Source organism: Ornithorhynchus anatinus, unplaced genomic scaffold (assembly GCF_004115215.2).
Source record: "Ornithorhynchus anatinus isolate Pmale09 unplaced genomic scaffold, mOrnAna1.pri.v4 scaffold_344_arrow_ctg1, whole genome shotgun sequence".
NCBI classification, from domain to species: Eukaryota; Metazoa; Chordata; class Mammalia; order Monotremata; family Ornithorhynchidae; genus Ornithorhynchus; species Ornithorhynchus anatinus.
In genome coordinates, this window is record NW_024396779.1 from 516,008 (window position 1) to 543,047 (window position 27,040).

The 27,040-nt window shown below is 49.2% G+C and overlaps 1 pseudogene; it reads right to left on the reverse strand.

Annotated features, from left to right (window-relative positions):
- Positions 1-5,949: 5,949 nt before the first annotated feature.
- LOC100084406 lies at positions 5,950-24,511 on the reverse strand (annotated as a pseudogene).
- Between the last annotated feature and the right edge of the window lie 2,529 nt (positions 24,512-27,040).

A 27,040-nucleotide genomic window follows, 5' to 3' on the forward strand; every position in this document is an offset into this window, starting at 1 on the left:
CTCCACTTATGGGCCAGACTCAATGGGAAATGGCAAGACCGCATCACGGACAATGAATTTCTGGAACGCAGTCGCCTAGCCTCATACTATGGTCATCTTACCGCAGCTCCAATGAAGGGGAGACCTGAAGAGATCATTTGAGAGTCAGCAGGAGATATAAAAAGATGCTTTCTGGAGAGCTGAAATTGGAAAATCAGAAGCAAGAAGGGCAGAGGAAGCAATAGAGAAGCAGCGTTGCTCAGTGGAAAGAGCCCGGTCTTGGGAGACAGAGGTCATGAGTTCGAATTCCACTCTGCCACTTGTCAGCTGTGTGGCTGTGGGCAAGTCACTTCACTTCTCTCTGCCTCAGTTACCTCATCTGTAAAATGGGGATTAGGACTGTGAGCCTCACGTGGGACAACCTGATTACCCTGTATCTACCCCAGTGCTTAGAACAGTGCTCTGCACATAGTAAGTGCTTAACAAATACCAACATTATTATTTCAAGGCCACAGTAAGGTAAAGGATGAGAGGCAGCATGGCCTACTGGATAAAGCCTGGTCCTGGGAATCAGAATGGCCTGGGTTCTAATCCTGGCTCTGTTGTTTCTCTGCTGGGTGAACTTGAACAAGCCACCTAACTTCTTTGGACCTCAGTTGCCTCATCTATAAGACTGTGAGCCATGAGACATGGACTGAATCTTAGTACAGTGCCTGGCACACAGTAAGCACTTTTCAAATACCATAAAAAAATGGTAAAGCCTCAGACAAGTCTACATCCCAGCTCAAAACTGGAAGTCACTTATTGCAGAAAGACCAACATAGCACATTGAAGTCAAGAAAGGAATGGCCCTTTTCAAGCTGAAGCTCCATAAAGAGTGAGAGACAATGCAGATATTAAGTGGAACAAAACAAGGGAAGCAGCATGATCTAGTGGATAGAGCACTGGCTTGGGCATTAGAAGGACCTGGGTTCTAGTCCCAGCTCTGCCACTTTTCAGCTGTGTGACCTCAGACATGTCACGTACTTTCTCTGGGCCTTAGTTTCCTCATCTTGAAAATGAGAATTAAATCCTACTTCCTCCTCCTCAGAATGTGAGACCCATATGGGACAGGGACTATGTTCCACCTGATTAGATTGCTTCTACCTTAGTACAGTGCTTGACATATAGTAAGCATTTAATAAGTATCATTAAAAAAAATAGGGGTCAGCCTCCTTGTGTGCATGGTGCCACCAAAACTGTCAGTCTTGTATGCATTCATAGGTGAATTTAACTCTCAATGGTTTCTTCTTCTTCGTTTTCTTCTCCTTCTCCTCCTTCTCCTCCTTCTTCAACTTCCTCCTTCTTCTTCTATTCTTCCTCCTCTTTCTTCTTCTATTCTTCCTCCTTTTTCTTCTTCTATTCTTTCTTCTTCTTCTTCTTTTCTTCCTGCTTCTTCTGTCCCAGCACCCTGGCAACAGGACTGTCTCGCTGAACCCTGGGGGCTTCACTAATCAGTCAATTAATCGTAATTATTGAATGCTTACTGTGTGCAGAGGACTGTATTAAGCGCTTGGGAGAGTACAATGTAACAATGAACAGACACATTCCTTACCCCCAATGAGCTTACAGTCTAGAGGAGGAGACAGACATAAATATACATTAATTACAGATCTGGACATAAGTGCTATAGCGCTGGGAAGGGTGATGAATAAAGGGAGCAAATCGGGATGACACAGAAGGGAATGGGAGAAGAGGAAAGGAGGATTTAGTCAGGGAAGGCCTCTTGGAGGAGATGTGCCTTCAGTAATAATAATAATAATAATAATAATGTTGGTATTTGTTAAGTGCCTACTATCTGCAGAGCACTGTTCTAAACGCTGGGGTAGACACAGGGGAATCAGGTTGTCCCACGTGGGGCTCACAGTCTTAATCCCCATTTTACAGATGAGGTAACTGAGGCACAGAAAAGTTAAGTCACTTGCCCACAGCCACACAGCTGACAAGTGGCAGAGCTGGGATTTGAACCCATGACCTCTGACTCCAAAGCCCATGCTCTTTCCACTGAGCCATGCTCCTTCTCCCAAGTCTTTGAATGGTGGGGAGACTAATTGTCTGTCGGATATGAGGAAGGAGGGTGTTCTGCTCTCCTGGAGTACAACCATCATGTAATAGAAGCAGTGAATTACAGGTTCAATTTTGACATACGCTAGCAGGGACCCTCAAGATGAACCAACTTTGACCATAAAAAGCGGAGGCTCTGACAGATAAGAAAAGCTTCATCGGGGGGAGTTAAGGAAGACCCCGATACTTCACCACCATCCTCTGGGTGCAAAAGTGATTGGCTTTTGTTTCATTTGAACCTATCTACTACCTAAAGGCCTCAGTGAGTCTCCACCCCCACCCCACCTTGGGATTTGGTGAAAAAGTTTCAGGGAGGCAATGTGGCCTAATGGACAGAGCATTGGAATAAGAGGCAAGACTCAGGGTTGAGTACCACTGGCCTACTGTGTGATTTGACCAAGTCATTTAACTTCCCTGGGCCTTGGGCTCCTCATCTGTGAAATGGAGATAAGATAAATTATCATCTTCATCATCATCAGTGGAATTTATTGAATGCATACTAAGCATTTGGGAGAGTACAATACAACAAAGTTGGCAAACGTTCCCTGCCCACAGCGAGCTTACCGTCTAGAAGGAGACACAGAAATTAATGTAAATAAACAATTTATAGATATATACCCAAGTGGTGTGGGGCCAAGCATGGGGTGAACACCAAATGCCTAAAGGTTACTGATCCAAATGCATAGATAATGCAAAAGGGAGAGGGTGTTGGAGAAAAGAGGGCTCACTCAGGGAAGGCCTCTTGGAGGATGATGTGACTTTAGTAAGACTTTGAAGGTGGAGCGAATGGTGGTCTGGCACATATGGGGGATGGGGGGATGTCCAGGCCAGAGGGGGGATATTGGAAAGAGGTCAGCAAAGAGATTAGATGAGATCAGGGCACGATGAGTAAGCTGCTGCTAGAGAAATGGAGTGTGTGGGCTGGGTTATAGTAGTAGATCAGGGAGATGAGGTAGGAAGGTGTCAGCTGATGGAGCACTTTTAAGCTGATGGTAAGGATTTTCTATTCGATGCGGAAGTACGTGGACAACTACTGAAAGTTCTTGAAGAGTGGGGAGACATTGACTGAAAGTTTTTTTTAGAAACATGATCCATGCAGCAGAGTGAAGTATGGACTGGATATGGCAGAGACAAGAGGCCCGGAGCTCGGGGGGGTGGGGGGGCGGAGGAGGGGGGCTGCTGCAGTAGTCGAGGCTGGGTAGGATAAGTGCTTGGATCAGTGTAGTAACAATTTGGATGGAGAAGAAAGGGAGGATTTTAGCAATACTCTGAAGGTAGAACTGACAGAATTTGGTGACAGATTGAATATGTAGGTTGTATGAGAGGGATGAATGGAGGCCAATGCCCAAGTTGCAGGAGTGAGATCGGGAGGATTTTCTTCACTGACGGAAAAGATGGGGAGGAAGAGAGGATTTGTGTGGAAAGATGAGGAGTTCTCCTCCAAGAGGTCTTCCCTGATTAAAGCCTCATTTCCTCTCAGCCCACTCCCTTCTACATCACCCTTGTACTTGGATTTGCACCCTTTATTCATTCCACCTTCAGCCCCACAGCACGCATCTCTATATCTATAATTTATTTATATTAAAGTCTGCCTCCCCCTCTAGACTTTAAGCTCATTGTGGGCAGGAGACATGTCTGCCAACTCTAATATACCGTACTCTCCCAAGCACTTACACACAGTGCTCTGAACACACCAAGCACTAAAGAAATGCAACTGATTGATGGATCTTCAGCCATAAAAAAAGTGAGATACTACTCTTGACCTGTACATTTTGGACTTTGTCTGAATCTTGATATGAGATTAGCCTGGCACTCTGAGACTCAAAAAGATACACTGGACATCCTGATTTGATTCTTTTTTTTACTTTTTAAAGTTTGTTAAGCGCTGATTATGTGCCAGGCACTGTACTAAGGTAGATACTTGGTTGTGAAGTTGGATGAGGCTCGCAGTCTTAATTCCCACTTTACAGATGAGGGAACTGAGGCACAGATAAGTGAACTGATCTTGGGATCTCGCAGCAGACATTGGAAGGAGCCAGCCTCAGCCCCATGTTCTATCACTAGACCAAGCTGCTTCTCAACCAGATTTCTTGCTGGCTTATACTCTACAGTAAGTGCTCAATATATATGATAGATAGATCGACTGATTGGTTGCAGTTGCCTCCTAGCATTCACAAGAGATGGAGCACTGTCTGAAGCTTTGTTTCACCATGTCCATAAAACTTTCCTCTGCCCTCCTTGTTTTTAGTGTCCCAATTTCAGCACCTGCTTGGGAAATCTCCCATTGTTTATGTCCAGTCTACCTTTTGACTTTGTCTCTCCCATCTTTTCCCATCTTGAAAACCTACCAGTGAAACTAATTTATTCAAGTGGACCAGAAGTTTGACATACACACCCCAACCCCTGCCCTCTTCATTCAGTCCAGTGATTAACTCTGCACATTCTACGCCATTACTGAAAAGAAGCATAGCATAGCATGGCATACTGGAGAGACACCTGGGATGTGAGTTCTAATTATGGCTCTGCTGTGTGACTTTGGGCAAGTTACTTCACTTCTCTGTGCCTCAGTTCCCTCATCTATAAAATGGGCACTAAAGAGAGAAGGGAGGAGAGGTAGGAGGGGGTAAGGTGATGTAGAGCCTTGACACCCAGAGTGAGAAGTTTTTGTTTCGTGTGGAGGTTGATAGGCAACCACTGGAGGTTTATGAGGAGGGGAGTGACATGCCCAGAGCGTTTTTGTAGGAAGATGATCCGGGCAGTGGAATGAAGAATAGACTGGAATGGGGAGAGACAGAAGGATGGGAGATCAGAGACGAGGCTGACACAATAATCCAGTCGGGATATTATGTGAGCTTGTACCAGCATGGTAGCAGTTTGGATGGAGAGGAAAGGGCAGATCTTAGCAATATTGTGAAGGTGAGACGGGCAGGTGTTGGTGATGGATTGGATGTGTGGGGTGAATGAGAAAGCAGAGTCAAGGATGACACCAAGGTTGCAGCCTGTGAGATGGGAAGGATGGTAATGCCGTCCACAGTGAAGGGAAGTCAGGGGGAGTACAGGGTTTGGGAGGGAAGATAAGGAGCTTAGTCTTGGACATGTTGAGTCCACTCCCCACGTATGGCCCTAGAGCCTTTGAGCCCTGGCCGGGAGGTGTGGGAAAGGGAAGACTAAGACAGGATGCTCATTGTGAGCAGAAAGTGTGTCTACCAACTCTGTTACATTGTACTCTCCCAGGTGGTTATTTCCGGGCTCTGCACATAGTAAGCGCTCAATAAGTAAGATGGATTGATTGATCTCAAAAAGTAAGATGGATTGATTGATTGATCAGGGCAGGGCCTGAAGTTGGTGGGAAACTGAGGGAAGAAGTGGAGAAGAGTGAGCTACAGACTGGCATAGTAAGTTTTGGGGTGAAAAGGAGAAGGTAAGGGAGGTGGGAAAAGGGCAGACCTGAGAGGAATGGGATCAGAGGCCCAGAGTGAGGATAGATTCAGATTGATGATCCCCATCCCACTCAATTAAGGATTTCCCAGAGACCCAGGGCAGACCTGAAGGGATCAGCCTTTTTCTCCCTCTGCCTGAGGGAAGGGCTGCCCTCGGCCTCCTCCTGGGGAGGGAGACTGGCTCTCTGCTCGATCAAGTTCAGGCCCTCGGAACTGATGAAAGACAGGTGGTCGGAGGCTGAGAGGAAGGAAGGATCATGGTGAGATCGGGAGCCGTTGCTGGAAATAACCTCATGCAAAAAAGTGCCCTTTGGAGGAATGCCCGTCAAGTCATGTGTCAGTAGGGAGAGGTTACATTCGAACCCTCACCTTTGAATGGCCACTTCCCCAAGCCCGGCCCTGGTGGTCTTGCCTCACTTTGCCCCATTTAATGATTCCCCTGTCTCCCCAGTAGCTGCCCTTTGGTATTTCTGTCCGGCCTCAGCAGGATCACATAGATCTTGGGGCCAAAGATGCAGCCGAGAAGCCTGACGCTAGAGAACAGGATGGAGAAGACCTCCATGGCCACCATGGCCTTGCCCTTTGTGCTCAGATAGGTGGGGAGGAAGGAGACCCAGACACTGCAGAACACCAGCATGCGGAATGTGATGAACTTGGCCTCACTGAAGCTGTCTGGCAGCTTCCAGGCCAGGAAAGCCACTGTGAGGCTGACCAGGGCCAAGAGCCCCATGTAGCCCAGGGTGCAGTAGAAGGCAGTGGTGGAACCCTCATTGCACTGGACAATGATGACCCCTGCTTAAGATGCCACATCCACATCAGGGAATGGAGGGGCGGTCCCCAGCCAGACATTGCAGATGCCCACTTGGATGAGGGAGCAGATGCAGACAATGGAGGAAGGTGCCCTGGGCCCCTGCCACGTTCTCATTCTGCTCCCTGGCCCGGTGCCCCTGAAGGCCAGGACCACAGTGACTGTCTTGGCCAACACAGCAGAAATGGCCACAGTGAAGACAACTCCAAAGCCTGTCTGTTGCAGGATGCAGGTGGACGGGCTGGGATGGCTGACGAAGGTCAAGGAGGACAGGAAGCAGAGCAGGAGGGCCGTGAGGAGGGTGTAACTGACACTGCTGTTGTTAGCCTTCACTATGGGGGTATTCCGATGATGGATAAAGACCCCCAGAACCAGAGAGATGAAGAGAGATAAACAGATGGCTAAGGACACCAGAACCATTCTCAAACGTTCCTCGTAAAAAAAGGAAGACCACAGCTTTTGGGATACACTGATCTCTCTGAGGATTTGGAAATTCATCTTGGGGGCACTTGATGCACTGATCTGTATCTGAAAGGAATAAATGGAATTTTACACCTCATTTGGGTCAAGTCTTGAAATTCCAGTCCCTGGATGAGGGAAGTTCATGATACAGGTGCAAAAGAATGCAAAGAAGAGCAACCAGGAAAATCAGATAAATGGAGAAGCTGCTTTCAAGGGATTGGAACATGTCTACCAACTCTGCTGTATGGTACTCTAACAAACACTTAGTACAGTGCTCTACACTTCTACACAGGAAGTGCTCCAATAAATACAATTGATTGATCGATCAATGCCTGTCTCCACCTCTAGATTGGAAGCTCACTGTGGGCAAAGAAGCGTGATGCTCGGCAGTCACCTACTAGTCTGACTGCTGATCTCTCCCTCGGCACAGGGCACGCAGTCATAGCAGCAGGAGGCTTTTCCTTCCCAAGCTGTTTTCCTGAATCCCGGCCGGCAGGTCTTGCTACACACGGAGTGGGGGGTCTGCGAGAAGAGGGGAAGAGAGAATTGGGCAGGGTATCAAGGCTTTCCTCTCTGGGAATCAGGGCCATAGGGGAAGACAAGAAATGATATAGAAATCCCAGGGCAACATTTTACTCCCTTCAGAGAGGCAGGAGACAGTGAGTTCAATCAGAGTTCAGAACAGTTTTCATCATCAATGGTATTTACTGGGAGTTTACTGTATGCAGAGCACTGTATTAAGCAATTGGGAGAGTAATCAATCAATCAGTGGTATTCATCGAGCACTTACTGTGTGCAGAGCTATGTATTAAGCGTGCAGGAGAGTACAGTACAATGGAGTTGGTAGACACGTTCCCTTCTAGACTAAACCCAGTGTGGGCAGGGATTTTCTCTCTTTATTGCTGAACTGTACCTTCCAAGCACTTAGTACATTCCTCTGCACACAGTAAGCACTCAATAAATGATTGAATGAATGAATGAATTCCCGGCCCAAAATGGGCTTACAGTCTAAAGGGAGAGACAGGCATTAATGTTAAGAAATAATTCATAATATATGATGTATAGCAATGTACATAAGTGCTGTGGGGAGAATATCAAAAGCCCAGAGGACACAGATTCAAGTACATAGATGATGCAGAAGGAAGTGGGTGCTGGGGAATAGAGGGCTTAATCAGGGAAGGCCTCTCGGGGGAGATGTGACCTTAATAAGACTTTGAAGGTGGTGAGAGTGGTGGCCTGGTATATATCGAGCAGAGGGAGTTCCAGGCCAGCGTGGGGATGTGGGATAGGTATCATCGGTGAGATAGACCAGATTGAGACGCAGTGAGTTAGCTGACGCTAGAGGAGTGAAATGTCTGGGCTGAGCTGAAGTAGGAGATCACTGAGGTGAGGGAGGAGGGAGGGAGTTGATTGAGTGCTTTAAAGTCAATGAGAAGGAGTTTCATCATTTCATTTCATCCATTTGTACAGCCCGACTGACTTCTGGTCCAAAATGACAATCTGGGATCTCATCCAATAATACCTCCTCAATCGATCAATTAATCAAAGGTGTTTATTGAGCGTTTACTGTGTACAGAACACTGCACTAAGCACTTGGTAGAGTACAATGAAACAGTAGGTAGACATGTTCCCTGCCCACTAAGAGCCTCCAGACCAGAGAGGAGACATACATTTAAATGAATTATGGATATGGACAGGAGGACTGTGGTACTAAGGGCATGGTGGACACCAGTACAGATTGGCTTTGTTGAAGCTGTTCGGCAGGTTCCTGGCCAAGAAAACCACCTTAAGGGTGACCAGGGCCAGAAGTCCCACGTAGCCCAGGATGCAGTAGAAAGCAGTGGCAGAGACCTCATTGCACTGGACAATGGTAACCCTGGCCTTGAATTCCCTATCCACTTGGGAAACAGGGTGGGGGTTCCCAGCCAGATCATGCAGATGCTCCCTTGGACAAGGGAGCAGACCAAGGCGATGAAAGGAGGAAGGTGCCCTGAGATCCAACCACGGCTGCATTCTGCTCCCTGGCCCAGTCGTCCCGAAGGCCAGGACCATGGTGACAGTCTCTGCCAACATGGCAGAAATGACCACAAAGAAGAATCTGGAGATCGTTTGTCACAGAATACAGTTCTTCCCTCCCTCCTCCTCCTTCTCCTCTCCCTCCTCCTCCTGCCCCCCATTCTTCTTTACCTGAGAAAATTGCTGGTCCCACATTATCCTCTCCTCACTAATGGTGAAATCCTGTCCAGCTGGGGCCAAGGGCATGAGTTCTCTCACTTTTATGTAGACTTTGGTGCCATTCTGTAAAATTTGATAGTTCAGGATGTCAAACCTACTGGCCACCCAGCTGAGGTCATCCAAATGGACCTGCTCACATGCACCATTGTGGATTCAAGCATTCTTCAGGGACGAGTGGAGCTGGAGGGAGAGGGAGACACCAGTGACTGAAGTCACTGAAGAAGCAGCGAGACCTAGTGGATAAAGAGAGGAGAATTACCTGCCATGGACGAGGGACCCGACTTGGTCCATCTCCCAGTGTCTCCATGTCCTTCGCTGCCCACATCTCTTGGTGGAGGGCACGAGCTATGGCATACACAGCGCTGTACAGGCTGTAACTCTGGGGAGATGGATTCATGTCCCAGAAGCCCAAGGGCCTGCTCTCCAACGTACCATTTTCATCACACAGTCCCAAGGAATCAAGTCTTTCCGGGTCTTCTACGAGTGGACAATCAAAGGTCCACCACTAGAATGATGGCAGAAACACATCCTGTAGATATTTCTGAGGGTTCAGGGTCCGTTCAAAATCCCAGAAACCCAGAATCTCCTTCCTATGGACTGAAAATGACAGGGAGCCTTGGACATAGGTGTTATTTCTGATATAGGAATTTGTTGTAAAATCTCAATCAGATGTGGTGACCCAAATCTTACCAAGAGCAGGGAGGTTATGCAGATTAAAAACAAATGACAGCAAAGAGTATGTATCTCCATAGGCAGCGATCAAATTTGCTGACGATGTAATAATTTGTTTGAAGTAAGAGTCAAACCTGTAAATATTTTCGGTGAAGTATTCATGGATTTTTTCAATATAAGCCACACAGATGCCGTTCTTGGCCATCTTCTCTGTTAGGACCGTAGCGAACATCTCACCGCGAATATCACTAGTGACCAGGAGGGCAACCCAGACCCAGTGAAAATGTTTCATGAGACGGATCATCCCCGAGGGCAGATATGGGGAACTCACAGAGATCTGATAGAGAGATGGGAACCGGGCCTTATCTCTGAGAGTGGGGTCCTCTGGGCCGTAGCAGATCTACATGGGAGACAGAGCCGGGGAAGAGGGGACTATGGAGAGGACAGACAGACAGACATCATCATTCTGTGTTCCCAAATCGATCAATCAATCCATCGTACTTACTGAGCACTTGCTAGGTTTAGGGCCCTGTGTTGAGCACTTGGGAGGGTACAGTATAACAGAGTTGGTAGACAGTCTCCCTGTCCACAAGGAACTTAGAGTCGAGAGCAGTTCTGCCTTTCCTCTTCTGGTCAAAGACACAAGTCCATTTCATTGGCTTTGGCTCCCTCAACATCTCATCTGGAATTTCCCATCCAGTGTGGGGAATAAAAGAAATGCATCCTTGGTGGGATGCATTGTATTAGGTACTTGGAAAGAGGAGCAGCAAGGCCTAGTGGAACGAGCACGTGCCTAGGAGTCAGAGGACCTTGGATCTGGCTTCCGTCCCCTCCACTCTACCGAGACTGCTCTCTCTAAGGTCACCCATGACCTCCTTCTTGCCAAATCCAATGGCTCCTACTCCATTCTAATCTTCCTTGACCTCTCTGCTGCCTTTGACACTGTCGACCATCCCCTCCTCCTCCATACCTTATCTCACCTAGGCTTCACGGACTCTGTCCTCTCCTGGTTCTCCTCTTACCTCTCTGGCCGGTCATTCTCGGTCTCCTTCGCTGGAGCCTCCTCCCCCTCCCATCCTTTAACTGTTGGAGTTCCTCAAGGGTCAGTTCTCGGCCCTCTTCTGTTCTCCATTTACACTCACTCCCTCGGTGAACTCATCCGCTCTCACAGCTTTGACTACCAACTCTACGCAGATGACACGCAGATCTACATCTCCGCCCCTGTCCTCTCCCCCTCCCTTCAGGCTCGCATCTCCTCCTGCCTCCAGGACATCTCCACCTGGATGTCGGCCCGCCACCTAAAACTCAACATGAGCAAGACTGAGCTCCTCATCTTCCCTCCCAAACCCGGTCCTCTCCCAGACTTCTCTATCACCGTGGATGGCACGACCATCCTTCCCGTCTCTCGGGCCCGCAATCTCGGGGTCATCCTTGACTCGTCTCTCTCGTTCACCCCACACATCCTATCCGTTACCAAGACCTGCCGGTTTCACCTATACAATATCGCCAAGATCCGCCCTTTCCTCTCCACCCTCCTCTCTCGCCCTGCTCCAGTCTATTCTTCACTCCACTGCCCGGCTCATCTTCCTGCAGAAACGATCTGGGCATGTCACTCCCCTTCTTAAACAAGGGACACAACTGGCGACATCCCTCCTATGACAGCCAGCAATTTGTCCCCCCCAATCCTGTTCACAGCTGTAGTTGGGGATCATTCCAGCTCTTCCTGAGAGCAGAGCCATGGAAATCTCAGCCGTGATCATCTCCAGTGGATGTTGAAGAAGTAGAAGCCCAGAGAAATATTGGGTAACAGACTGGGGTCCTTGTTGATCTCTTCCACAGCAAACACCAGGGCTAGGAGATGCTGGTAGTGTTTGGTGAAGTATCTGTAATGGGAAGGACGGGAGGTGGCACAGAAACACTGGGGTGTAGTGGAAAGAGCTCAGGCCCGGGAGTCAGAAGGACCTGGGTTCTAATCCCATCACCTCCACTTGCCTGCTGCGTGACCCTGGATGAGTCACTTCATTTCTCTGTACCTCAGTTCCCTCAGCTGTGAAATGGGGATTAAGACTGTGAGCCCCATGTGGGATCGGAACTATGTCCAACCTGCATCTACCCCAGTGCTTAGTACAGAGCCTGGCTTATAGTAAGCACTTCACAAATAGCATTGAAAAACCAAAGGGTATTGAATTGTTGAGAAGCTGTGGCACAGGAGCAAAGAGGGGAAAGCCTCCAGTCATTGTGTGGAAGGTGGGAAGTGAGTCAAAACTTTCCCTGTATCTCCAGTAGGGAAAGCTGCAATGAGACCGTGAACTGATCTAGCACGGATCCAGAATTGATTGAGCATTCATTGGGGCAGAGCACTGTCCTAAGGACTTGAGAAAGGACAATACAACAGACCTGATGGAAGAGGATGTGAAAACAAAAGAGTGACCTTGGGAGGAAATGCATTCAGGGAAAGCAGCAGGAGGAAGATCTACAGAATACACAACAGCAGTAGATACTGACCCTTGGATCAGTCTCAGTCAGTGATACTCACTGAGTATCTACTGTGTGCAGAGCACTGTACTGTCCTCTAGGTTGCAGTTTAGAGGGGCAGAGAAAGTAAAGGAGGGAACTCTTCATTTAGAAATCTTCTGACCACAGGAAATTCTCTGGACTCCTTGAGTCCTCTAGTTGTCCTTGTGGGCAGGGAATGTATTCATTCAATAGTATTTATTGAGCGCTTACTATGTGCAGAGCACTGTACTAAGCGCTTGGGATGAACAAGTCGGCAACAGATAGAGACAGTCCCTGCTGTTTGACGGGCTTGCAGTCTAATCGGGGGAGATGGACAGACAAGAACAATGGTAATAAATAGAGTCAAGGGGAAGAACATCTCGTAAAAACAATGGCAACTAAATAGAATCAAGGCGATGTACAGTTCATTAACAAAATAAATAGGGTAACGAAAATATATACAGTTGAGCAGACGAGTACAGTGCTGTGGGGAGGGGAAAGGAGAGGTGGAGGAGCAGAGGGAAAAGGGGAAAAAGAGGGTTTAGCTGCGGAGAGGTAAAGGGGGGGTGGCAGAGGGAGTAGAGGGAGAAGAGGAGCTCAGTCTGGGAAGGCCTCTTGGAGGAGGTGAGTTTTAAGTAGGGTTTTGAAGAGGGGAAGAGAATCAGTTTGGCGGAGGTGAGGAGGGAGGGCGTTCCAGGACCGCGGGAGGACGTGGCCCAGGGATCAACGGCGGGATAGGCTAGACCGAGGGACGGTGAGGAGGTGGGCGGCAGAGGGGTGGAGCGTGCGGGGTGGGTGGTAGAAAGAGAGAAGGGAGGAGAGGTAGGAAGGGGCAAGGTGATGTAGAGCCTTGAAGCCTAGAGTGAGGAGTTTTTGTTTGGAGCAGAGGTTGATAGGCAACCACTGGAGTTGTTTAAGAAGGGGAGTGACATGCCCAGATCGTTTCTGCAGGAAGATGAGCCGGGCAGCGGAGTGAAGAATAGACTGGAGCAGGGCGAGAGAGGAGGAAGGGAGGTCAGAGAGCAGGCTGACACAGTAGTCTAGCCGGGATATAACGAGAGCCTGTAGCAGTAAGGTAGCCGTTTGGGTGGAGGGGAAAGGGTGGATCTTGGCGATATTGTATAGGTGAAACCGGCAGGTCTCGGTAACGGATAGGATGTGTGGGGTGAACGAGAGAGACGAGTCAAGGATGACACCGAGATTGCGGGCCTGAGAGACGGGAAGGATGGTCATGCCATCCACGGTGATAGAGAAGTCTGGGAGAGGACCGGGTTTGGGAGGGAAGATGAGGAGCTCAGTCTCGCTCATGTTGAGTTTTAGGTGGCGGGCCGACATCCAGGTGGACACGTCCTGGAGGCAGGAGGAGATGCGAGCCTGAAGAGAGGGGGAGAGGACAGGGGTGGAGATGTAGATCTGCGTGTCATCTGCGTAGAGTTGGTAGTCAAAGCTGTGAGAGCGAATGAGTTCACTGAGGGAGTGAGTGTAAATGGAGAACAGAAGAGGGCCAAGAACTGACCCTTGAGGAACTCCAACAGTTAAAGGATGGGAGGGGGAGGAGGCTCCAGTGAAGGAGACCGAGAATGACCGGCCAGAGAGGTAAGAGGAGAACCAGGAGAGGACAGAGTCCGTGAAGCCAAGGTGAGATAAGGTATGGAGGAGGAGGGGATGGTCGACAGTGTCAAAGGCAGCAGAGAGGTCAAGGAGGATTAGAATGGAGTAGGAGCCATTGGATTTGGCAAGAAGGAGGTCATGGGTGACCTTAGAGAGAGCAGTCTCAGTAGAGTGGAGGGGACGGAAGCCAGATTGGAGGGGGTCCAGGAGAGAATGGGAGTTAAGGAATTCTAAGCATCGATTGTAGACGACTCGTTCTAGGATTTTGGAAAGGAAGGGTAGTAGGGAGATAGGGCGATAACTGGAGGGGGAAGTGGGGTCAAGAGCGGGTTTTTTTAAGATGGGGGAGACGTGGGCGTGTTTGAAGGCAGCGGGGAAGGAGCCATTGGAGATTGAGTGGTTAAAAATAGAAGTTAAGGAAGGTAGGAGGGCAGGGGCGATGGTTTTAATAAGGTGAGAGGGAATGGGGTCCGAGGCCCAGGTGGAGGGGTTGGCGCTTGCGAGGAGGGAGGAGATCTCCTCTGAGGATACTGCAGGGAAGGATGGGAAAGTAGGGGAGACGGTCGGTGGGGGGGAGGGGAGAGGCGGAGGGGTGACCTTGGGGAGCTCAGACCTGATCGTGTTGATTTTCGTGAGGAAATAGGTGGCCAGATCATTGGGGGTGAGAGATGGGGGAGGGGGAGGAACAGGGGGCCTAAGCAGAGAGTTAAAGGTCCGGAACAGTCGGCGGGGGTGACGGGCATGGGTGTCGATGAGGGAGGAGAAGAAGCTTTGCCTGGTGGAGGAGAGGGCAGAGTTAAGGCAGGAAATGATAAATTTGAAGTGTGTGAGGTCGGCTTGGTGCTTGGACTTTCGCCAGCAGCGCTCAGCAGCTCGAGCATAGGAGCGTAGGAGGCGGACAGAGGAGGTGATCCAGGGCTGTGGGTTAGTGGAGCGAGAGCAGCGGAGGGAAAGGGGGGCGAGAGAGTCGAGATGAGTAGAGAGGGTGGAGTTGAGAGCGGAGACCTGATCGTCGAGAGTGGGAAGAGAGGACAGGGCGGCAAGGTGAGGAGAGATGCTATTGGAAAGACGGATGGGATCGAGAGAGCGGAGGTCTCTGTGGGGCAGTAGCGAAGATTTGCAGGGGGAGGGAGTGTGAGAGATGAGGCAGGTGAGAAGGTTATGGTCAGAAAGAGGGATTTCAGAGTTGGTGAGGGAGGAGATAGTGCAGCGGTAGGAGATGACGAGATCGAGGGTGTGACCGAGTGGGTGAGTGGGCGCGGTATGGTGGAGGAGGAGGTCGGCAGAGTCGAGGAGGGATAGCAGGCGGGCGGCAGAGGAGTCGTCGGGTACATCCATATGGATGTTGAAGTCTCCGAGGATCAGAGTGGGCAGAGAGAAGGAGAGAAGGAAGGTGAGAAAGGGGTCAAGGTGGTCGAAGAAGTCAGAGGTGGGACCGGGAGGGCGGTAGATGACAGCGACAAGTAACTGGAGGGGGTGGTAGAGGCGAATGATATGGGCTTCGAAGGAGGGGAAGGAGAGGGAGGGGGGAGGAGGGATAGTGCGGAAGCGGCAACGGGGCGAGAGGGGGAAGCCGACGCCTCCTCCCTTACCGGTGAGTCTGGGGGAGTGGGAGAAGGAGAGGCCTCCGCTGGAGAGAGCGGCGGCGGAGACCGTGTCTTTGGGAGAGAGCCACGTTTCCGAAAGGGCGAGGAGGAGGAGAGAGCGGGAGAGGAACAGGTCATGGACGAAAGGTAGCTTTCCTGTATTAGAGCGGGGGTTCCAGAGGCCACACTTGAAAGTAGCTGTGGGTGCAAGGGGGGGGGGAAGGGCGGGGAGAGGGGAGGGTTTGGATGGGAAGGAGGTGGCGGGGCCCTGGACGGGGAGAGGGGGTTGAGGGGTAGCGGTGGGACAAGAGGACTGGGATGGGGCATGGGTGGGGAAGAGAGAAGGGGGGAGGGGTTGAGGAGGGGGTTTGGTGGGGGGAAGAGTAGGGGGAGGGGGAAGAGGGTTAGCGCTGGTAAAGTGGGGTTCTAGGGTGGGGGAGGGGAGGGGGGGAGGAGACAGAGGAGAGAGCGGGAAAGAGCTGAGCGAGAGAGGGGAAGGGGAAGGGGAGGATAGGAAGGGGCGGGAGGGGGGAGGGGGGGAGGAGGGACATGGCGAGTCCAGAGCGGTGGGTGGCAGCACTGACAACAATAAACAGTAATAAACGAAATCGGTAATATAGCAACATGATACAGTATGATACAATACAGTAGTGCTAATATAGCAACATGATAGAGTATGATACAATATAGTCGTGTTAATAAAAGGGCGATGACCAGGGTCGGGGGTAGGCTCAATTAAGGGGCGACCTGATCAAACTCAAAGTCTGACGACAATAAACAATAACAAGCGAAATCGCTAATATAGCAACATGGTACAGTAAGACACACTACAATAGTGTTAATAAGTAGGCGATGACCAGGGTTGGGGGACGAGCCGACCCTATCCGATCAGACTCAAAGTCAAGCGGCCAGCGGCCGAGGGAGTCCCAGAGCTCATGACCAAATGTCCCTGTGGCGGCGGGGGGGCCCCGAGGTTGTCCGGGGTGGGTGGCGGCCGTAGGCGGCGGCTAAGGTAAGGTAACATGGTGAGAACAATGACGTCGTCGCCCGGGGCGGGGGCGGGGGAGATGAATCACCTCAAGCGGGAAGAGGGAGTGAGGCCTTCAGAAAAATGGCCGCCTCAGGCAGAGTGGAGGCTTCCCAAAATGGCCACCTCGGCCGGAGTGGGGGAGCGCCCACCTCTGTGATATTGTACTTACAGAAGCACTTAGTACAGTACTTAGTACATGGTAATCATTCAGTGGTATTTATTGAGTACTTACTTGAGTACTTGAGGGCTTAATACTAAGTGCTTTGGGCAGGGATCATGTCTTCCAACTGTGTTATATTGTACTCTCCCAAGAATTTCATGCATTGCTCTGTATACAGTAGCTCCTTGTGCAAGGGAAAATGTTTACCAACACTGTTGTGTTTTTTTCAAGTGCTTAGTACAGTGCTCTGCTCACAGTAGCGCTCAATAAATACCATTGATTGATTAATTTGAGCTTCCTGAACAGCTGCATTTGTGATCTCCCCCTTCATCTTTGCCCATAGACATCAATACCACGGCCTAGTATTCATTCATTCGACCGCATTTATTGAGCGCTTATTATGTACAAAGCACTGAACTGAGCACTTAGGAGAGTATGATATAACAATAAGCAGACACATTCCCTGCCCACAACGATTATCACAGTCTAGTCGGGGAAACAGACATTAATATAAATAAATGAATAGCTAGCACTAGTTCCTTTCTCCCCCATCCAATGATGCTACATCCCAGGAAACACAAACACTTACTCTGTGGGCTCAGGAAAGAAAAGCGGCTGTTCCATGAAGTTATTGAGGAAACCTAAATGACTCTGAATCAAATTGAGAAAGAGGAGTCCTCCGATCACCACATCTCCATCCTGGTAGTAACAGCTAGAATGATTTCTCTCCAAGGTGCAGGGATGGTTGACCATTCTGCACTGAGTGCCACGGAGCTGGGAGAATAGGGTGGTCCACAGAAGACCTAGCCTCATGGCCACAGCCCCCCCCCCCAAAAAAAAAGAAAACTACTCACTGGAGATGACAGTCCAGAAGTTGACAGGTTGAGATGAGAGAGCTGTTCAGGGTTTCAGACTCCCCTGAGGATTCATTCCACACACTGGTGCAGTGCCTGGATGGAGACAGTCCTCACTCCAGGACAGCAGAGGGAGCAGACAAGTGGGGATATTTGTAGGGCTGCTTTTGCCTGATGCAAGAGCTACTGGTCCCACCTGATGATCTTTGTTTTCGGTGGTGTAAGTGACCTAAGACTCTTCCTCCTCTCTTTCTTGCCCCCGCGTCATTCCCAGAGAGGGTTTGATCACAATCGCTGAGAAATAACAGCCTTGTTTGCTGCACCTGGGTACTCCTGATAACTTGACAAAGAAGTGTTGGAAACGTGTCTCCCAACTCTGTTGTATTGTACTCTCCTGAGCACTTAGTGTAGTAATGCCATTGATTCTTCTATCATTCGTTCATCCAATTGTATTTGAGTGTTTACTGAGTGCAGAGCACTGTACTAAGAACTTGGGAGAGTACAATATCACAATAAATGGACACTTTCCCTGCCCAAAATGAGCTTACCATCTAGACGGGGGAGACAGACATGACTACAAATAAATGAAATTACAGATATGTACATAAGTGCTGTGGGGCTGGGAGGGGGCAAAAACAGAGAGAACAAGTCAGAGCAAGGCAGAAGGGACTAAGAGATTAGGAAAGGTGGGGCTTGGTCTGGGAAAGCCTCTTGAAGATGTGCCTTTAATAAGGCTTTGAAGTAGGTAGAGTAATTTTGTCAGATTTGAGGAGGGAGGGTGTTCCTGGCCAGAGGCAGGATATGGGCTAGGGATGCTCAGCGAGACAGGTGAAATCGAGGCACAGTGAGGTTTGCACAAGAGGAGCCAAAGTGTACGTTGGCTGGGTTGTAGAAGGAGAAAAGCGAGGTGAAGTAGGAGGGGGCAAGGTGGTGGAGTGCTTTAAAGCCAATGGTGAGGAGTTTTTATTTGATATGCAGGTATTTGGGCAACCAATGGAGATTTTGGAGGAGATGTGATCTGTCCTGGTTGATTTTATAGAAAAATGATCTGGGCACCAGAGTAAAGTGTGGACTGGATGGGGAGAGGCAGGAGGCTGGGATGTCAGCAAGGAGGCTGATGCAGTAATCCAGGTGGGATAGGGTGATTGCATTAACATAGTAGCAGTTTGGATGGAAAGGAAGGAGAGGATTTTAGCGATGTTGTGAAGGTAGGACCGAGAGTATTTGGTGATGGATTAAGTATGTGGGTTGCATGAGAGGAGTCAAGGATAACCCCAAGGTTTCGGGCTTGTGAGACAGGAAGGGTGGTGGTGCTACCTACAGTGATGGGAAAGTCACGGGGAGGACAGGGTTTTGGTGGAAAGATAAGGAGCTCAGTTTGGGGCATGTTAAGTTTGAGGTGATGGGAGGACATCCAAGTACAGATGTCTTGAAGGCAGGAGGAGATCTTCTGGTTGATTGATTAGCTCTGGTGTTTGGGCATACCACTTCACTCCTCTTGGCCTCAGTTTCCTCATCTGTAAAATGGGGATAAAACATTGGCTCTTCTTCTTTTTCCTCTTTTTCCTCAGATTGGGAGCTCAAATGCTATCTCATGACCACCCAAGCCAGTTAGGCAGAACTCAGAAGTGTGGGTGGAATACAGCCCCCATGACCAAAACCGCTAGATTGACAGCCCAGGACGGGAATACAATAATAATAATGTTGGTATTTGTTAAGCGCTTACTATGTGCACAGCACTGTTCTAAGCGCTGGGGGGATACAAGGTGATCAGGCTGTCCCTCATGGGGCTCACAGTCTTCATCCCCATTTTACAGATGGGGTAACTGAGGCCCAGAGAAGTGAAGTGACTTGCCCACAGTCACACAGCTGACAAGTGGCAGAGCTGGGATTCGAACTCATGACCTCTGACTCCAAAGCCCGTGCTCTTTCCACTGAGCCATGCTGCTTCTCTACAGAAGATGTCTGTCACCCATCGCCGGGGACAGGTTCTTTTGGAATTGGCGCGGTGAGAGAGAGAGAGGCTGGGGATAGAAAACCTGAGTTTTGTATAGAATTTATTCCGCGGGGCGAATTGAATTAGTTAATTATTTAGACGTGACAATCGGCCTTCCCTTTCGGGAGAAATATGGTGTTAAGGCTTCCCCTTTGGGAGGAATATGGTGTTAGAGCTTCCCTAATGGGAGGAATACACTGGTATGTTACTCGCGTGTGGGGGGACACCAGGGCCCACCCAGGCAGAGCTTGCTTATGGTTTACTCACAACGTGGGGAGGTGGCTAATTCCCACCATGTGGACACCCACTCAGGAGGAACCCACTTAGGCATTAAACCCACTTACACGTTAAAACCCACTTATACATTAGACCCACTTGTATGTTAAAACCCACTTATGTGTTAAGTTCACGTATGCGCTACTTGCACGTTGCTCTCATCACGTGCGCACCCACTCGGGAGGAATCCACTTAGACTTTCATTCTACTTATGTGCTGAACCCACTTTTGCATGAGACTTAATTATGTGTTACACTCACGTATGCGTCAAACTCACTTGTGCGTTACACTCACTTATACGCTACCCACTTATGCACTAAACTCACATATGCGTTATTCTCACCTATACATTACCCACTTATGCACTAAACTCACATATGCGTTACACCCACTTATATGTTACCCACTTATGCACCGAACCCACTTATGCGTTACACTCACCTGTCCTGTGACCCATGTCTCTGTGCGTTGGTGGCAGAATGGACATCTGGCGCTCTGTGCAGGGAAAGACACGTGGGTGGCTGTTGCTACCGCTGTGATCCTCCAAGAGACCAGAGCACCAGAGGTGACAGGTATTTATTACCTGTGATGTGGGTGGTCCCAACTTCCATCCTGTTCAATCTCCGCCCCTTCTGTTCCCTTCCCTTCCATACTTTATTGGGTCGGCACGGAGATGAGGGGCACCTATCTTCCCGCCCCGCCCCTTCTGGCCAGAGAGGTTACGTCATCAGTGGCATTTTGACCTTGGGGTAGCCGGTGCCCAGGTCCACCTTGGCACAGTGTCCCTCAACCCCATGCCAATCAAATTAGGTATGGAAGAGCGGGGAGGGCGGAGATTGAATAAACTGAGGCCCGAAGCTGGAATGGCCTAGGAGCACAGGTGATAAATGCCTGTGGCCTCTGACCTTCTGTGCAGCGGATCGAAACTCGCAGTAGCCGGCTGCGGGTCACCTCTGCCCAGAGCTTGGGATGTCCGCTTTGCCTGCACCAAGTGAGGAACCGTGGGATAGGTGAATGACCCATCCCGCTGAATGCTCATGGGGCTGGAAACTGGATGGAGATGGTAAGGAGTTTCTGTTTGATGCAGAGGTGGATGGGCAACTACTGGAGGTTCTTGAGGAATGGGGAAACATGGCCAGAGCATTTACATAGGAAAAAAATGTTCCAGGCAGCAGAGTGAAGTATAGGCTGGAGTGGGAAGAGACAGGAGGCAGGGAGGTCAGCAAGGAGGCTGATGCAGTAATGATAATAATAATAATTGTGTATTTGTTAAGTTTTTACTAAGTGCCAGTCACTGTGCTAAACTCTGGGGTAGATACAACCAGATTAGGTTGGACACAGTCCCTGTCCCACATAGGGCTCGCAGTCTTAATCCCCATTTTACAGATGAGGTAACTAAGGTAGAGAGAAGTTAATTGACTTACCCAAGGCCATACAGCAGACAAGTGGTGGAGTCAGGATTGGAACCCAGGACCTTCTGACTCCCAGGCTCGTGATCTATCCACTATGCTATGCTGCAGTGCAGTAAACAAGACAGACTAGGATAAACGATTAGATAAGATTAGCATGTTAGCAAATTAGATGGATAGGAAAGGGTAGAGTTTAGCCATCACGAAGGTGGAGCCAACAGGATTTAGTGATGGATTGAATATGTGGGTTGAATGGGAGAGAGGAATCAAGGAAGCTGATACACTAATCAAGGTAGGTAAGGAAAAGTGCTTGGATTAGCATATTAAGGCACAGCATCCCCATTTTACAGATGAGGTAACGGAGGCACAGAGAAGTAAAGCAACTCACCCAAGGTCACACCATAGACAAGTGGCAAATCAGGGATTAGAACCCAGGTCCTCTGACTCCTAGACCCTGGCTCTTTCCGCTAAGCCCCGCTGCTTCTTGCTGTCACAGCTTGGCAAGGGTTCAACTGAGAATTAGGACCGGTAATGATGTTTGTTCATTATTGTTGAACAATTGTTCGGAGCTACAATTTCTAGTTTACCTCGACAACAACATTAATTCTGGACCTTTCGCTGCTCCTCCTGATTGGTGGAGGAGAGAGGTCTGGTCTGGGGTCAGCCACTGGGGGCCATAATTAAAAGTCAGCCAAGTCCTGATGCAAGAATCCCTGGCTTTTGCAAAGGGGGTCCCCCCTGGTACTGGCCATGTGGGTGCTCCTGATTTCTGACCACTCCTCTCCCTCCTTCCCTCAGCCCACGATCATTCCTCTGAGCAGAGCTAACTCCCATTCCTAGAAGATTCGTTGCCCTCAGGATATGCACCTGCATCCACCTGGCTAAAACGTTTTTCATTCCCTGTCTCATCCCTTCTGGGATTTCTGGGTCAGCAAAGTTAGGAGCAGGGCATTGGTTGGGGTTTTGGGGGTGGGGTGTGGAGGGAGAAGAGGTATCTCTGGCAAGTTCAGGTCCAGAGGAATGCTCTGAAATTCTTTCCCTTGGCAACAAATCTCATTGGTCCCATGATTCCATAGAGAAGCATTGTGGCCTAATGGATAGAGCACGAACCTGAGAGTCAGAGGACCTGGGTTCTAATCCCAGCTCTACCACCTGTCTGCTGTGTGATTTTGGGCAAATTGCTTCACTTCTCTGTGCCTCAGTTACCTCATCTGTCAAGACTGTGAGCCCCATGTGGAACATGGACAGTGTCCAATCTGATGAGCCTAGTACCGATCCCAGCGCTTAGTACATTGTCTGGCATATAGTAAACACTTCACAAATATCATGAAATAAGTCTGCTGTCAGTGGTGTCTTATTGGACTCTGAAGGACAATGACATATATATATGTCACTAATTATATATACATCTCTTCATGTATATATGCATATATATCATTGCCCTTCATATAGTGATGTCTACTGGTGACATATAGTGACAGCGAAATATATATGTATATATTATAGATAGATATTATCCATCTAAATATGTATACAGATAGGTAGACATGACTTGTGATGTTAATACCTTTAAAGCACTCAATCACCTTGCCCCCTCCTACCTCATCTCTCCTCTCTCCTATTACAGCCCAGCCCTCACACTTAGCTCCTCTAATGCTAACTTCACTGTGCCTCAATCTCGCCTATCTTGCAGCCAACCTCTTGCCCACATCCTGCCTCAGGCCTGGAACACCTTCCCTCCTCATATATGACAGATGATTACTCTCCCCCTGCCCCCGTTTAAAGCATTACTGACAACACATCTCTTCTGAGAGGCCTTCCCTGCCTAAGCCCTCTTTTCCTTCTCTCTTCCTTCCTCCTAACTCCTTTCTGTGTCACCCTGATTTGCCCCCTGATTTGCCACCTTCCCAGCCCCACAGCGCTTGTCTCTCCTTATTGTTGAATTGTACTTTCCAAGCATTTAGTACAGTTCTCTGCACACAGTAAGCACTCAGTAAATACAAATGAATGAATAAATGAATAATACAGTGCTCTGCACATGGTAATTGCTCAATCATTATGCTTGATTGATCAAGGCAGGGCCTGACAGGTGTGGGGAACCCAGGAAACAAGCAGGGAAGTGGGCTGTAAGATATAGTAGCTGGTGGGGGTTATGCAAAGTAGAGGGACATACAGTACTCACTAATGTAGCCACAATTCATTTATTTAAATTAATATCTGTCTCTCCCTCTAGATTATAAACTCACTGTGGGCAGGGAATGTGTCCATTAGATAGTTACATCATATTCTCCAGGGAGCTTAGTACAGTGTTCTGCACACTGTTAGTGCTTAATAAATAGGATTGAATGATTGATTGATTGGATGAGGGAGATGGGAAGAGGGCCAAGCTGGAAGGGACAAGATCAGAGGCCCAGAGTGGGGACTGACTCAGGATTGATAATCCTCATCCCACTCGACTAGGGCTCTCCCAGAGACCCAAACTGGACCTGCAGGGATCTGCTTCTTTCTCCTTCCGCCTGCAGGAGGCGCTGCCCTCGGCCTCCTCCTGGAGCTGGAGATTGGCACTCTGCTCAAATGAGCTCAGCCCTTGTGACGGATCAGGGATGGGAGGTCGGAGGCTGAGGGAAAGAAAGGAACGTGGAGGATTGGGGAGGCAAGGCAGGAAATCACCTCAGTTGAAATGGTGCCCTTTAGGGGGCTCCCATGGAATTGCGTGTCGGTGGGGAGGGGCTGCAATCGAACCCTCGCTTTTGAGTGCCCACCTCCAGGAGTCCAACCCCGGGGGTCTCGCCTCATTGTGTCTGGTTTAAGGATTCCCCTGTCGGCCCAGGAGCCTTCCTCTGGTGTTCCTGTCCGGCCTCTGCAGGATCACCTAGACCTTGGGCCCAAAGATGCAGCCGAGGAGCCCAGAGCCGGAGGCCAGGATGGAGAAGACCTCCACGGCCAACACGGCCTTGCCCTTAGTGCTCAGATAGGTGGGCAGGAAGGACACCCAGATGCTGCAGAACACCAGCATACTGAACGTGATGAACTTAGCGTGTTGAAGTTGTCTGGCGCTTAGAGGGCAGGGAACATGTCTAACTACTCTTTTTTACTGTACTCTACCAAATGCTTAGTATAGTGTTCTGTTCAGCATTCTTTCCTTCAATCATATTTATTGAGTGCTTACTGTGTGCAGAGCACTGTACTAAGCGCTTGGAAAGTATAATTCAGCAACAAATAGAGACAATCCCTACTTAACAACGGGCTCACAATCTAGCGGCTTCTGGGCCAGAAAGGCCCCAGAGAGGCTGAGTGGGGCCAGGAGCCCCATGTGGCCCAGGATGCAGTAGAAGGCAGTGGCAGAGCCCTCGTTGCACTGAATAATGACATTGCCCTCTGACACCATCTCCATGGTGGGGAATGGCGGGGCGGTCCCCAGCCAGACCGTGCATATGCCAAGTAGGGCAAGGTAGCAGATGCAGATAATGGGGGAAGGTGTCCTGAGCCCTGAGCCCCACCCATGTCCCCATTCTGCTCCCTGGCCCAGTGGCCCTGAAGGCCAGGACCACAGTGTTGGTCTCAGCCTGCACCACTTAAATGGTAACAGAGAAGACAAATCCAAAGACCATTTGTCACACAATGCAGGTCATCTTACCCTCCTCCTCCTCTTTCTGTTGCTCCTCCTTCTTCATCACCTGAGAAAATAGCCCATCCCACGTTATCCTCTCCTTGCTGATGGTAAAATCCTAGCCAGCTGGGGCCAGGGGCATGAACGCTCCCACTTTGTTGCTTTGTAAAATCTGATAGTTCAGGGTGTCAAACCTCCTGGTCACCCAGCTGTGATCATCCAAATGGACCTGTTCACCTGCACCGGTGTGGACCCCAGTGTTCTTCATTGATGAATGAAGCTAGAAGGAGAAGGGGACACCAGTGACTGGTCACCGAAGAAGTGTGACCTTGAGAATAGAGGGAGGGGAGAATTACCTGCAACGGACAAGGGACCCGACTTGGTCCATCTCCCGACATCCCTTTGTCCTTTGCAGCCCAGATCTCTTGGTAGAGGGCATGAACTATGGCATAACACAGCTGGGAGTCAGGATTCCTGGGTTGACATTCCTGCCTCCAACACTTTGCCTGCTGTGTAATCTTAGGTAACCTATTTAGCTTCTCTATGCCTCAGTTTCCTCATCTATAAAAAAAATGATATAGTTTCCTCATCTATAAAAACTCAATCAAATATATTTATTGAGTGCTTAATGTGGACAGAGCACTGTACTATGTGCTTGGGAAAGTACAATATAACAGAGCTGGTATATATGTTCCCTGTCCACAGCCATCTTACAGTCTAGATGGGCAGGCAAACATTAAAATTAATTATGGAAATGTATGTAAGTGCTGTGGGGATAAGGGAGGGGTGAATAAAGGGTGCAAATCCAAGTGCCAGGCTGATGCAGAAGGGAGTAGGAGAAGAGGAAATGAGGGCTTAGTTAGGGAAGGCCTCTTGGAAGAGCTGTAATTTTAATAAGGCTTTGAAGGTGGGGAAAGTGATCATCTGTCAGATATGAAGTGAGAGGGTGCTCCAGGTCAAAGGTAGGATGTGGGCGAGAATTTGGAAGTGAGATAGACGAGATCGAGGTACAGTGAGTAAGTTGGCATTAGGGAAGTGGAATAAGTGGGCTGGGATGTAGTAGGAAAGCAGTGAGGTAAGGGTGGAGGGGGGACGTGGATTGAATGCTTTAAAGTCAATGGTGAGGACTTTCTCTTTGACGTGAAGGTGGATTGGCAACCACTGGAGGTTCTTGTAGAGGTTCTTGGATGGACAACCACTGGAGGAAACATGGACTAAACGTTTTTGTAGAAAAATTATCTGGGCAGCCGAGTGATATATGGACTGGAGTGGGGAGAGACAGGAGGCTGAAAGGTCATCAATGAGGCTGATGTAGTAATCCCGGTGGGATAGGATGAGTGATTGTACTAACTGGGAAGCAGTTTGGATGGAGAGGAAAGGGTGCATTTTAGCGATGTCGTGAAGGTGGGACTGATGGGATTTGGTGATGGACTGAATATGTGAGTCGAATGAGAGAGGAGTCAAGGATAACACCATGGTTACAGGCTTGTGAGACAGGAAAGATGGTGGTGTCATCTACAGTGATGGGAAAGTGTTCTTTTTATGGCATTTATTAAGTGCTTACTATGTACCAGACACTGTAGTGGGGTACAGTGCCGGGGTAGATACAAGCTAATCAGGTTGATCACAGTACCTATCTCACATGAGGCTCATAGCTTTAATCCCCATTTTACAGATGAGGGAACTGAGGCCTGGAAAAGCGAAGCCCACGGTCACACAGCAGAAAAGTGGCGGAGCTGGCATTCTGACTCCATTTATTCATTCAATTATATTTATTGACCGCTTACTTTGTGCTAGAACACTGGACTGAGCACTTGGGAGAGTACAATGTAGCAATCTAACAGACACATTCCCTGCCCACAGTGAGTTTACAGTCTAGAGGGGGAGTCAGACACTAATATATATAAATAAATTACAGATATGTATATAAGTTCTGTGGGATGTGGGACTGAGGAAATTCCAGCATGACCAGTAACCCCATGTCTACCCCTTGCCCCCCCACACCTACACCCACAAACACACACTCCTCCTTTACTTGGGAAAGCACTGTATGGTGAGGGTTCAGTCAGTGGTATTTGATGAGCGCTTACCGTGTGCAGAGCACTGTACTAAGTACTTGGGACAGTACAAAAATTATTTATCCTTTAATGGTATTTACTGAGTGCTTATTGTGTGCAGAGCACTGTACTAAGCACTTAGGAGAGTTCAGTACAGTAAAGTTGGTAGACATATTCCCAGCCTACAATGAACTCAACGTCTAGGGGAGGGGACAGACATTGATATAAGTAAATTGTGGATATAGACATTAGTGTT